The following is a 13106-nucleotide window of genomic DNA, read 5'->3' as shown; positions in this document are numbered from 1 at the left end:
TTCTACTGGACATTTTCATTAAGAATCAATACTAAAGATGTAGATGAATATGTAACTCCCACATACATCAATCTTTTAGAGGTGGAAGTGTTTAGTGAAGAGGAGAGCAGACCTGATAGTGTAGCAGATTGATACTTGTCTTCTAGTAATCAGTCTACATTTCTGACATTAAAATCAAGCTTCAAATGAACATATAACCACCCAAATAAAGCTTGTTTCTTGTTGGCCGAGAGATCAAAGAAATGGAGAATCACTGGACTTGGACCACAAATGGATAGACTGTATTGATGAACACAGAGTTGTCTGGTACCCCAGGATCACCAACTTTTCCCTTGATGGATCCATGAGAGAAAAAGAAAATTATATAAATTATCTTCCAAACCTCGGAAATCTTACAATATCTTTGAACAGACTCTCTAAGTCATTCAATGATAGACAGACCCATGTTTTAGAATTTAAGTGCATATTGCCTGATATTTGCAATTGTAAGATTAACCTGGAGTACATATTAGAATCAAATTCCCAGATCCCTCTCTTAAAGGTTTTGATTGTTTAGAATAAAGAGGAGCCCAAGTGTGTGTATTTTTAATAAATACACAAGAAATGTATTATTTTTTCACCTTTGAAAATATTTCTTTAATTACAGTTACCAAAAGTATTAATGTCTTTTTATCCACTAACCAATGAAAGAAAGGGTATTTTAAAAGGATATTATTGAACATTGTGTTGATTGAAATATTTATGCTTTTAAATTGCATTAGGTTTTATCTTGTTTAGTTAAGAAACACACAATTAAGATAATTTTTCAGTTGTCTTTGAATAACTGGAGATAGAAAAGAAAAAATCTCTCAATCATAGGGTCTTAGGAAAATTCTTCAACAACCTATATTCCATCTTAATACAATAGAAGTCTTTGTCTGGTTATCTAGGAATTTAAAACCCTGACTGAGGAGATTCTAACTGGTTGTAGAATCTACCACAAAACTGGATCACAATAAAAGCCATAGGAATTTGTAGCTCGGGCAAAATCAGCATCGACCATAATAACCAAACTGAAATGCTCCTCCACTTTCACTGTAAAGAAAGAAAAAAAGAAAGAAAAGGAAATCATTAAAAAAAAAAACAACAACATTTAAAATCTTTAGGTATTGCACTAAGTGCTCCACAATGAAGAGAATTTAAAAATGGCATAGCGTGTAGAGGCTGTGCCACAGGCACGTGGGCTTTGCCTGCTCGGCGGCACTGCACATGTTCCCCCTACACCTGAGGCTGTTTAGCTCTTCCTACACACTCAGTCCTGATTCGGTCTTGGAACCTGCACAGACCTGAGAGAGGAGAGGAGCAGAGATTCTCAGATTAAAGGAGAGGAAATATATGTGATAGAAAATGGTGACTTGAAAAATTGACCAAACTGAAAGACTGCAAACTCCTTTTGAGTGAAGGATACAGGAAAGGGGTTTGCATGGAAGATTCCAGAATGCCCTGCTTCTAAAAAAGGTTTGGAGTGTGTCATGGAGTTCAAGAGACAGAGCGGAGCATCAGAGAAGCACTTCTTAGCATGAACAAGCCCACCGTGATGGATTTCAGAGTTCTGTAGCTTCCTCAATAATGCCCATATTAGCTTGCAGCTACACCATGGAGACTACCTACCATTTATCATCTGGACTTTGGAATTATATCAGTCACTAGACTGTCATTAGTAAATCATGATAATTAAATTAAGTTCAACTAGTGACTTATACATTTGCAGAATATCCACAGAATTGTATTTGAGAGTTCAAATACAAAACTGCTTCTAGAAATGAGAATTTCACGGAAAGGTACAAGTGTGTTTCTGTGGCTTTTACAGACATAGTAGTTATTTTCTGTATATACTGTGTGTAGGCTATCAAAAACATGGGTTTTCCTATCACTCTATGATGGTTTCTTCATTATTTTGGGAGAGCCATATTTAGTCTTACAATTGTTCTTACAGTTGTTCATTGCAGAAAACGCATGTATTGGAATAAGTCTGACCATTGGTTGCACAGACTGGATCCTTTTCTCTTGTGCAAAAATGTGATGGATGTATATACACATCACAGCTTGGCTGTTAAACATAAAGAGACAACATAAAATGTATCAAGTAATGAACTTTTTAAATAAAATGTCCTTTAATCTTAATAGAAAATGTTATGCATTAAAATGGAATAAATACATTCTATATTGAGGTTGAAAAATAACATCAAGGTACCCACAAGTCCACTTACATATAAAATATTTTTAGTATATTTTTACAAAATCATATTTTTCTAAAAAAAATTCAAATGGATAAATGTATTTTTATAATTTGGGCACTTGGCCTGCACTTCTCCTCATACTAAGGTCAGATTTTCCCCCGTTGACCCTTGATCAGTGAGGGTCTTAGAGGTATAGACCCTCCCACCCCACACAGTTGAAATTCCACATATAAATTTTGACTCCCCCAAAACTTAAATACCAATACTCTACTGTTGACCAGAAGACTTATGACAATGTAAACAGTCAATTAACACATATTTTGTATATGTATTATATATGATGTTCTTACAATAAAGCTAGAGAAAAGAAAATATTAAGAAAATCATAAGGAAGACAGATTGTACTGTCTTGTAAAAAAAATCTGTGTATAAGTGGACCCATGCAGCTTAAAAACCAACTATATTTCATACCACAGGAAATCATGAGACAATTTTTAATAATTCCCTTGTCTTTCTCAATAGTTTCACTATTATGTAATCTGATGGTTTCAGATTATTATCCCAGTTATATGAATTCATATATGAGTGTTTGCATATGTGTATATAACCATATAGATATGTAATTTGCTTAATGATGGAAGTGCTGATTATTTACATAAGTAAACAATAATGTGTATATTCTTATATAACCTGCTTTCTAAATGTCTTTGTTTTTTTTTTAAGCCTCTTATTTTGCTAGAATAAACAGTTCCTCTTTAAACACCCCTTAACCCATAACGGACACTTGTCTATAACAAGGCTATAACTAATAATGGAATTTTTAAGTAATGAGATATTTTTACCTTTTCTTTAATGTCAAATGATTTTATTTGTCTGGCAAGATTCTGTTTCTTGAACTTAGTGTAATCATAAAACTGTTAGTTTTGAAGGATCATTCTGTTGTACACAGTGAAATTTGCTGTTAAAACTTACAATATAAAAAAATGAATTTTAATTCCTGAAGTAATCAGTATTAACTTACCATTTGACGACTTTCTGGGAAACCTTTTAAAGAAGTTTCTGCAACCAAGCCCCCCCCACACACACAAATTAAAAATAAGATGAGGAAGAAGGGAAAACCATCAGAGCCTCCGGTGAAAAGCACCCACATCTTTTAGTAGCAAAATATTATACAAATTGCTTAATCAAGACCCTGCAAATAATGAGATGAGCTTTTTATAGCAGTATCAAAACAGTAAGTTCACAAACTAAATTCAGATGTAGAAAAATAATTCCAAATTAGTCTCGCTCTGTGAAAATTACCTTTATTATTTAATAATCATCAAACCCTCGTATAAATACTATAATTGTGATTTTCCCCCCATTTTTATAGATAAGACATCCTAGTTGGAGAAGATAATGGTTTGCTTAGTGCCACTTATATGCCTTGCAAAAAGTCATTTAATATGAAGAAAATAATTATTATTTAATTAATTAGTACTCAGGTCTAATATCAGGGATCTCTCCACTACCTCACAGGTACTTTATTCTGAAATTCATGGGCTACCTTGGGCTTTAAGGAGCATAAGTTGTTAGCAGAGGAATCATTCTTCCTTATACAAGCCCTTGACTCAGAGGTGGCAAATAACAAATCAGATTGTCAAGGAATGTCAGACCTAGATGACACCATTACTTTCCAACTCTGCACTTAGCAACCATGGAATCTGACCTCCGAAAAGGAAAAAAAACAAAAACGGTAAATATCTTTAGTCATAGATGAACAAAAAGATAAGTTCATTCTGTAAGTTCCTCCTAACCACCTCTTTGTCTCCACATCTTTAAGGTGGGAAATGAGATAAGGCAACTCACTGACGCAATTTCAAAAGGTATTTCTAACTTACTCTGTTTCATTTTGCCAGTTTAAGATTTATAAATCCTATAAATCAAACTCCTCCATTTCTAGATAATAGCAGTTGTTTGCTGCATTTCTAAGATATGTGAAATGCTTCATCCAGGACTGAAAAATGTACTTACCGGAATAATGAGGAAATGCCAAGGCAATGATAAAAATAGCTTTGATCCATGTCAAGAAGAAAGACATTTTACCAAGTCTGTGGAAGAAACCCACAGAGATGTTTTAACATATGGCACCCATTTCCAAATGAAACTTGCTTATAGGTGAAGAAGCTTTTCCACTTTCCTAGACTCCTACTTAGTGTGGACTATTCCCTTTTTCCTTCCCTCAACCCACAGTGTCAACAAGACATACATGGTAACAGAAGACCTCGTATGGACTTGAAAGGAACACCAGGCAAGTCCTCTGTGCATATTTAAGTAGGAGCTGTTTACTCTCTCAACCCTTGGCTCAGCCCACAAGGAGCCAGGCTGCATTTATGGAAACATGCACTTTTGGATGTTACGTTTTTCATCAGAAAATAAAAGCCATTATTTAGGAAAGACTGACCCACAGCAGTCTTCCCATCAAATCTCCACACCACAACTACCTTTACAGAGAATGCAATGGAGAGTGGGGCCTAGAGCTCTAAGGACGGTGCCTGTTGGGTTCACTTTACTTCTCCACTATCTTCCAGGTGAAGAATCTCCTTTTTCCATCTGATAGTGAGGATCTTAATGGGGGTGAGATAGCTCCTAGCAGGTAAGATGCTGAGGTATTCTGTGTTCTATCTAGAGGCTCTAAAACAGCTGTGAGAGATGCCTCACAAATGCATTATCCATAGGTCTTCTCTAAGCAGCAAATTTGGGATAGTTTGATCAGATGTATCCAGAAGTATGGGGAGGGGAGATAGTAATAGTGCTTTGAAACCAAGATAGAAGAGAGATGTGAAATCTTTCCAAGCTACTGAGTTGGGAAGAAAAGGAGAATCAAAAGAAGAGAAGAAAGGGTTTTGGGAATTGTAATTAGAAATACAACTTGGACTCTAAGTATTTTGCAATGCCAGGAGCACATAGGACTTAATTGGAGATTTGATTTGTATTAACCTTTTTATTTTGAGATCAGTGGAGATTCTCCTAACCTTAAGTACTAATGCAGGGAGTTCTAATGTTCCTGTTAATCAATTTCCCCTAATGGGAACATCTTGTAAAATGATAGTACAAATTCACAACCTGAAATGTTCAAAAAAATTCCTTCTTGACCTTTGCAACGGGCCCACTTTGAGAACCTGTGCTGGGGGACAGTGTGTGCCCTGAATTGTATGATGGGTAATTTGATCTTTACCTCAGAGTTAAGTGGAAGGCCCTAGGGTTTGAAGTAGGAAGAGATTTAATCAGAGCTATTTAACTAATCTGCTTTGCAGTCTGGCTCAGTGGTTAAGAGATTTGGCAGATGAAAGTCTTAAGTTCAAATCTCATCTATCACTAAGTAACTTTGACACAATATTCAGACCTTCTAAGCCTTCCTAATTTTAAATGTGAGAATAAATTCTGTCTCACAGGCTTGCATAAATATTAAGGTTAAAATATTAAAAGTTTATGCATAGGTTGTGTGAGACTTAAATTTGTCACCCTAATCTAACCTGCATTTTCTTTGTAAATCAGTGAAGAAAACCAAGGTTTAGAAAAGAATCCTTGAAATCTAGCACCATTCCGTGACAACTCAATGGGAGGGTACCAAATCTGGTAAGTGCAAAAAGTGTTCCTTTATTATAATAAAGTGACTATTGTGTTTACATTGGTCCTTTGAAATATTTAACTAGATACCATCAAAGATATTCATGCAGGCAAGTCCTCTTGGCACATTTATGGAGAAATTAAACTGAAGTTCTCTTACACATATTGATGAGCAGAGGTTAAGAGCAGGAGACACTGCCTATGTTGCACAACAGGTCCCAAGTTTTTAAATTAACCACGAAAGAGAATGTTAAATGTATATATTATTTAATGCATAACTATCCTCCTTGAAAATGTTTAATATGCACAAATGTTTGAATATATGCATAAATGTACAGATATTTTACATACGACTATACTAATACCTCCCACAAATATATACGTAGTGTATATATAGATATGTGTCCATGTATGTATCTATATATGTATCTATGTATAACACATATATTATATTTGCAATAATATGTATTATTACATCTACACATACATAGATACCTATATACTTATGTACATATACACACATACACAGTATATGTATATATACTACATACTATGTATAATATGTAATAATATAATATGTAATAATACTGCACATAGCACATATACATATGTGTATATCTATGTATACATATCTATACACCTAAATTATCTAGGCGAGCCCTAAATGTCATCACAAGTATTTTTATAAAAGGCAAAAGGAAATTTGATGCAGACACACAAAGAGGAAGGCCTTATGAAGACAGAGCTGAGAAATATTTGAAGATATTGACCTTAAAGATGATAGACAATAGATAATATATAGAGATAGATATGATAGATAATAGATAGATATAGATAGATAATAGATGAGCAGATAAAAATAGAAACAGAAGAATATACAAAGATATTTCTCTGTAACTATCTTTTTTCATTTAACAGTCAATCGTATATCCTTGTATAAGTATGTACGTAATTATATAAGTACGTACACAATTCCTTTTAAGGTATTATTAAATACTTTTGCTAGCAATGTTGTATTGAACATGATTGTACAGGTCATTATATGTTCATTCAATTTGATCTAGACATTTAGAAGTTGAATTTTGAGTCAAATAATATATGCAGTTTAAAATTTACAGATAAGAGCAAATACTTCCAGCACCCTTGTAGCTTTTTACTATGAAAAAGATAAATTACAAACATGACTGTTTCTCCACACCTCATCAAATGAATGTCTTCTTAAATATTCATGTTTACATACACACACATCTAAATATATACACACATATAAAATATACATATTTGGATGATTTTTTTTTTAGTTACAGAATTTCTTCATTTGGGAATTAAGTTAAAATTATAAGTCGATGAAACCACAATTTCTATTTTTTATTACTTGTATCAATTTTTGTCTACAAACATGGTTTACTTCCCTATGTAAGTCCTGAATGTGTGAAGAAATCATTTTTTCTAATTAATAAAAGTCACTGTGATTTTCTTCTCTGCAAAATAAGAAATTCTGAGTCTGTGGTGGAACCTCTTGTCACAAATGGCATATACAAGTGGACCAACTTATTTGAACTGGTGATGTTTGAACTTTTGTCATGCTGCCTATCGTACCCAATTAGAAGCTCTGAATATTAACTCTTGCTGGGAAATGCTGACCACATGCTTATTTATGTCTCCTCTCCAATGTTCCAAATTTTTTTTAAAGATTTTATTTATTTGACAGAGAGATCACAAATAGGCAGAGAGGCAGGCAGAGAGGGCGGGGAGCAGGCTCTGCACTGAACAGGGAGCCCGATGCGGGGCTGGATCCCAGGACCTTGAGATCATGACCTGAGCCGAAGGCAGAGGCTTAACCCACTGAGCCACCCAGGCGCCCCCAGTGTTCCAAAATTTATAGCACTTGGGTAGTCCTTTTAGATACTGGAGGCAAAATAGCAAATATATGGAGATCAATAAAGGCAAGAGAATTGACCATGGGATTCTGTAGAAGGAGGCAATTCCCAATATGCAAGAAGCAAAAGAAACTAAATCTGATCATCAGAGGCAGATTTGGTAATCACATCTTGTAGCTGGATACAGTTGAAAAACGATGGTCGGGGCATCTGGATGGCTCAGTCAGGCATCTGCCTTCAGCACAGGTCATAATCTCAGTGTCCTGGGATAGAGCCCCAGGGAGCAGGGAGTCTGCTACTCTCTCTCCCTTGTCCCTTCCCCTGCTTGTGCTTGTTCTCTCTCAAAAAAATAAACAAAATCTTAAAAAAAAAAAAAAGAAAAGAAAACCATGGTCAGCCAATGACCTTTATTCTTAAAGAATTCAAAGGTGAGGAAGGCGTATGTCATTATCCAAACTAATATAGTCAAAGATATTACTTTCTTCCGAAAAATCAGATTCATTGATCCTCTCTGTGGGATATTTTGCCTCACTTTCCAACTGTACATAAGCCCAAGTTTGTCTTTGAAGCAAATTGCCTTGTCAGAAAACAGGCAATATCTTACCTGTCATAAGGAAAATTCCTTTATGGAATTTTCACAAAGGAATGTGGGGATGGTCACAGAATGGTTTTGCATCTTGATTTTGATAGTGGTTACGTGACCATGTGTATTTGTCAAAACTCAGAAAGGTATACCAGAAACAATAAATTTTTACCATATATAACTTAATTTAAAAACTAAATTAGAAATTTCCATTAAAAAAAAGAACAGTACAGTAACCAACTATTTGATCTTACCCGAAAACCAACATTTTAAAATTTGTAGTCATTTAATGTAGATCATCTAATTTAAAATAGCTTTTTCATGGTGTCACTTTTTAAAAAATGATGTCTAGAAATGTATAGGAAAGAAATTGCACTTGACCTCGAAGAGCCCATAGGTTAAATCACATTTCTTTCCCTTCATAGCTAGAAATATAAATTTAAGTGACAGATTTTGGGACCTATCTCATTCATTTGTGAAACTACTGTGAAACCCACCAACCCCACCCACTACACAGTGGGCAGGGAAGAGGTACAGGGGAGAGGTGGAGGGCAGAGAATGCAGTCTCCCCTTCATGCAGTTCTCCCCTTCTCTTCGAGCTCCTGCCTCCACAGCAGAGTTGGAGGGATTCTCACATAGACATGGCTCTCCTTAGAAAGCAAGTGATATTCAAGACTCTTCCTCCATTCTGGGAAGTAAGTCTGCAGGCTAAGCAGTGGTTCCTAGCAGGAGGGGCCCTTTGGTTGCTTCTTAGTAAGCCACTAGCACAGGGGAGTCTGGCTGTTGTTTTTCTTTAGAATGTGTTGTCCTCGTGACTTTTCATCCTCCCCTTGGCCTCGGTTATCAACAAGAAAACTCCTACTTAGGGTCCTATTAGATTAGGAAAGACTTACAAAGCATTAGGATCCCAGGAGGAGTCTACGGCCATACCACCCTGAACGCGCCCGATCTCATCTGATCTCGGAAGCTAAGCAGGGTCGGGCCTGGTTAGTACTTGGATGGGAGGATCCCAGGAGGAGTGGTCCTCAACATCCTGCAATGCATGTGTTGTAGCCAATTCAGTGTTAACATCTGGCGGGGGGGTGGTGGGGTGTGGAAGGAAGGATGATGAATGGAGGAATCCAGGATGCTAGCAGAGTGTCCTTGACACAGCTGACAATGAACGAGTTCCCAGACTGCATGATCCCTGAGAAAAAGACCGCACAGTTCATTTTACACTGGCACAAGGTGCACAGAGATGTATTTGTATATATATATTCCAGCTTTATTGAAATGTAATTAATATATATTGTTAACTTTAAGTTGTGCACGTGTTGATTTGATACACTTTTATATTGTAAATATATTATGTATTACCACCACAGTATTAGCTAATGTTTATCCCGTCACATAATTACCTTTTTCTTTTTTGTGTTGAGAATATTTAAGATCCACTCTCTTAGCAACTTTCAAGTGTTTAGTAAGTAGCACTAATTATAGTCACTCTGCTATACATTAGATCTCTGGAACTTACTCATCTTATAACAGAAAGTTTGTGCCTTTTGACTAACATCTTTCCATTTTTCCCCATTCCCCAGCTCCTGAAAACTACCATTCTACTCTCTATTTCTGAGTATAGGGTATTTTTTTCCCTTTAAATTCCACATATAAGTGATACACTATTTGTCTTTCTCTGTCTGGCTTATACTTAGCATAATGCCCTCAAGGTCCATCCATCTTCTCACCTATAACAGGATTTCCTTCTTTCTCATGGCTGAATGATGTTCCAATGCATTTATACACACACCGCATCTTTATCTATTCATCCATCGACAGACACTAAAGTTGATTCTTATCTTGGATATCATGAATAATGATACAGAATGGAAGAAAATATTTAAAAATCATATATCTGATGAGGGGTTAATTTCTAAAATATTATAAGAACTCATACAACTCAATAACAACCCCCCCCCCCCCAAAAAAAGAACAAAAATCTCACAAGCATCTGATTAAAAAATGGGCAGAGGAGGGCCGGGGTGGTTCAGTTGGTTAAGTATCTGCCTTTGACTCAGGTCAAGATCCCAGGGTCCTGGGACTGAGTCCCTTGCTCAGAGGGGAGCCTGCTTCTCCCTCTCCCGGCTGTTTTCCCTGCTTATTATTCTCTCTCTCTCTCTAACAAATAAAATCTTTAAAAAAAAATAGGCAGAAGAACTGAATAGATATTTTTCCAAAAAAAAAAACCCATACAAATGGCCAACAGGTATATAAAAAGCTGCTCAACATCACTCATCATCAGGATAATGCAAATCAAAACCACAAGGAGGTGTTACCTAATACCTGCAAAAACACAAGAGATAGTAAGTGTTGGCAATGCCATGGAATAAAATGGAAACCTTGTGCACTACTGGTGGGAATAGAAATTGGTGCAGCATTATGGAAAATAGGGAGTTACTAAAAAAATTAAAAATAGAATTACCATATATTGGAACATCCCATTTCTGGGTGTGTATAGTCCTCTTGACAAATTAAATGCACCACATCATATTGTTACTGTAGGCACCAAGTTTCACAGCAGAAATCTAGAAGTTTTTCATCTTGTATAACTATATCTTTATATCCACTGAGCAACAGTTTCTCCTCTTCTTCCTCCTTCAGTCCCCTTACCACCACTTTATTTTCTGCTACTATAAGTTTGACTACTTTAGATAACGCATACAGGAGAAGTCACGCCAGTATTTGTTCTTCTGTGACTAACATTTCATTTGGCATAATATCTTCCAGGTCTATCCACATTATAGCAAATGGTAGCATTCCTTTTAATTTTAAGGTTGAATAAAATTCCATTGTATGTGCATACCACATTTCCTTCATCCTTTTGTCTGTTGACATTTGGCTTATTTCCATATTTTAATTACTGTGAATAATGCTGCCATTAACACAAGAGAGTTGGTATCTCTTTAAGATCCTTATTTCAATCTTGGGGATATTTATTAGGAAAAGAATTGCAAGATCATATGGTAGTACCATCTTCAATTTTTTGAGGAACTTTCATTCTGTTTTCCATAGTAGCTGCACCATTTTACATTCTCACCAACATCTTAGTCCATTTGGAGTGCTATACCAAAATGCCATAACTGGGTAGCTTATAACAACCAGAAAATGAATGGTTCTGGAGGCTGTAAAGTCTGAGGTCAAGGTTCTAGTATGGTTGCATTCTGATGAAAGTTCTCTTCCTACTTCATAGCTAGTGCCTTCTCGCTGTGCCCTCACTTGGGGAAGGGGGTTAGGGCTCTCTCTGTAGCCTCTCTTTTAAGGTATCAATTCAATGTATGAAGGTTTCACCTGAAGCACCTCCCACAGACCCCAAGAATATCATCACCTTTGGGAGTTAGGATCTCAACACATGAATTTGGGAAGGGCACATTCAGATCATAGCACTAACAGCGTACAAGAGTTCCAATGTCTCCACATCTTTGCCAACATTTGTTATCTCCAGTGTTTTGGCCATTTTTAAATCTGGTTATTTGCATTCTACCATTGAGTTAAAAGAGTTCCTTTTCTATTTTGGAAACTAAACCTCACCAGATAGGTGGTTAGCAAATATTTTCTCCCCTCTACAAGTTGTCTTTTCACTCTATTGATAGTTTCCTTTGTTGTACAGAAACTGTTTCACTGAAGTAGCCCCACTCATCTACCTTTGCTTTTATTGCCTGTACTTTTGATATCATATCAATGAAATCATTACCAAGACCAATGTCAGCTTTTTCCCCCTTATGTTTTCTTCTAGGAGTTATACAGTTTCAAGTCTTACCTTTTAAGTTTTTAATCCATTTTGAGTTGATTGTTTTGTTAATGTATAAGATAGATAGGAAATGCCATACATCCAAAAAATGATAAATATAATCTATATGTTGGTCTAAAAACAAACGCTTCTGTAGGCATATTCCAGTAAATAATGAAATGTTACCAATATTGTTATAAAAACCCAAGAAAGTTCATGCAACTTGCTGACTGTGTTTCTATCATGTAATCAACTCCTCATCCTCACCCCTTCGAGGTCAGCCTTTTCTCATTCCTTTTCCTACATATACCAGAGGAAATCACCTAAACAAATTTTCTATTTATGATTCCCTTTTTTGAGAATTCATAACAATGCATATGCTCATGTACAATTTTGGATATTTTGATAATTTATGTAAAGAAAACAAACTGTATGCATCTTACATGTCTTTTTTTCTACATTCTCTGTGATCTGAATATATACTGATGTTTAGAGCTGTAGTTTATTTACTTTCACCCTTACCTAATATTCCACTATGTGGATGTATAGAAATCATTGCTGTTTATTCTTCTACAAACTGATACTTGAGGTGATACTTGTTTTCCATTGTTTTGTTGGATGAATAAGTCTACTCTCAATAGACTTTTACATCTCTTAGTTTTGTGCACAACAAGTAACCACTATGGAATAGTTTGGAATTTGGGGGTAATAGGGTAAATACACCATCACCTTGTATAGATAATGCTAAATGGTTTTAGATTGCATTAGATTCTATTTCTTAACCTTGGTGCAATAATAATACATAATTTTACTTTTTGGAGAATTTGGGTTTTTGTACAGTTTGCTTGGTCAATTTGGCTGTGATTTGAAAAAAATCAAAAATGGTTAAAAATGTACATGTTTCAACTTCCAAATGAACCGGTAATTACTTACCAAATGTCTTAAATGTGATGATTTTCAAAAAGCAGTTTCAACAACCAAAGAACAGTTTAAAAAAATAAAAAGTCTACACATATATCAGCAGTAGAACTGCCACTAACAAGGTCAGAATT

General features: G+C 35.5%; 1 pseudogene; it reads left to right on the top strand.

Annotated features, from left to right (window-relative positions):
• Nucleotides 1-9207: 9207 nt before the first annotated feature.
• LOC123939369 lies at nucleotides 9208-9316 on the top strand (annotated as a pseudogene).
• Nucleotides 9317-13106: the final 3790 nt, after the last annotated feature.

Source organism: Meles meles, chromosome 3 (genome assembly GCF_922984935.1).
Source record: "Meles meles chromosome 3, mMelMel3.1 paternal haplotype, whole genome shotgun sequence".
Taxonomy (NCBI): Eukaryota; Metazoa; Chordata; class Mammalia; order Carnivora; family Mustelidae; genus Meles; species Meles meles.
The sequence above is the reverse complement of the archived record's forward strand: the minus strand, read 5'-3'. Positions and strand labels throughout refer to the sequence as shown.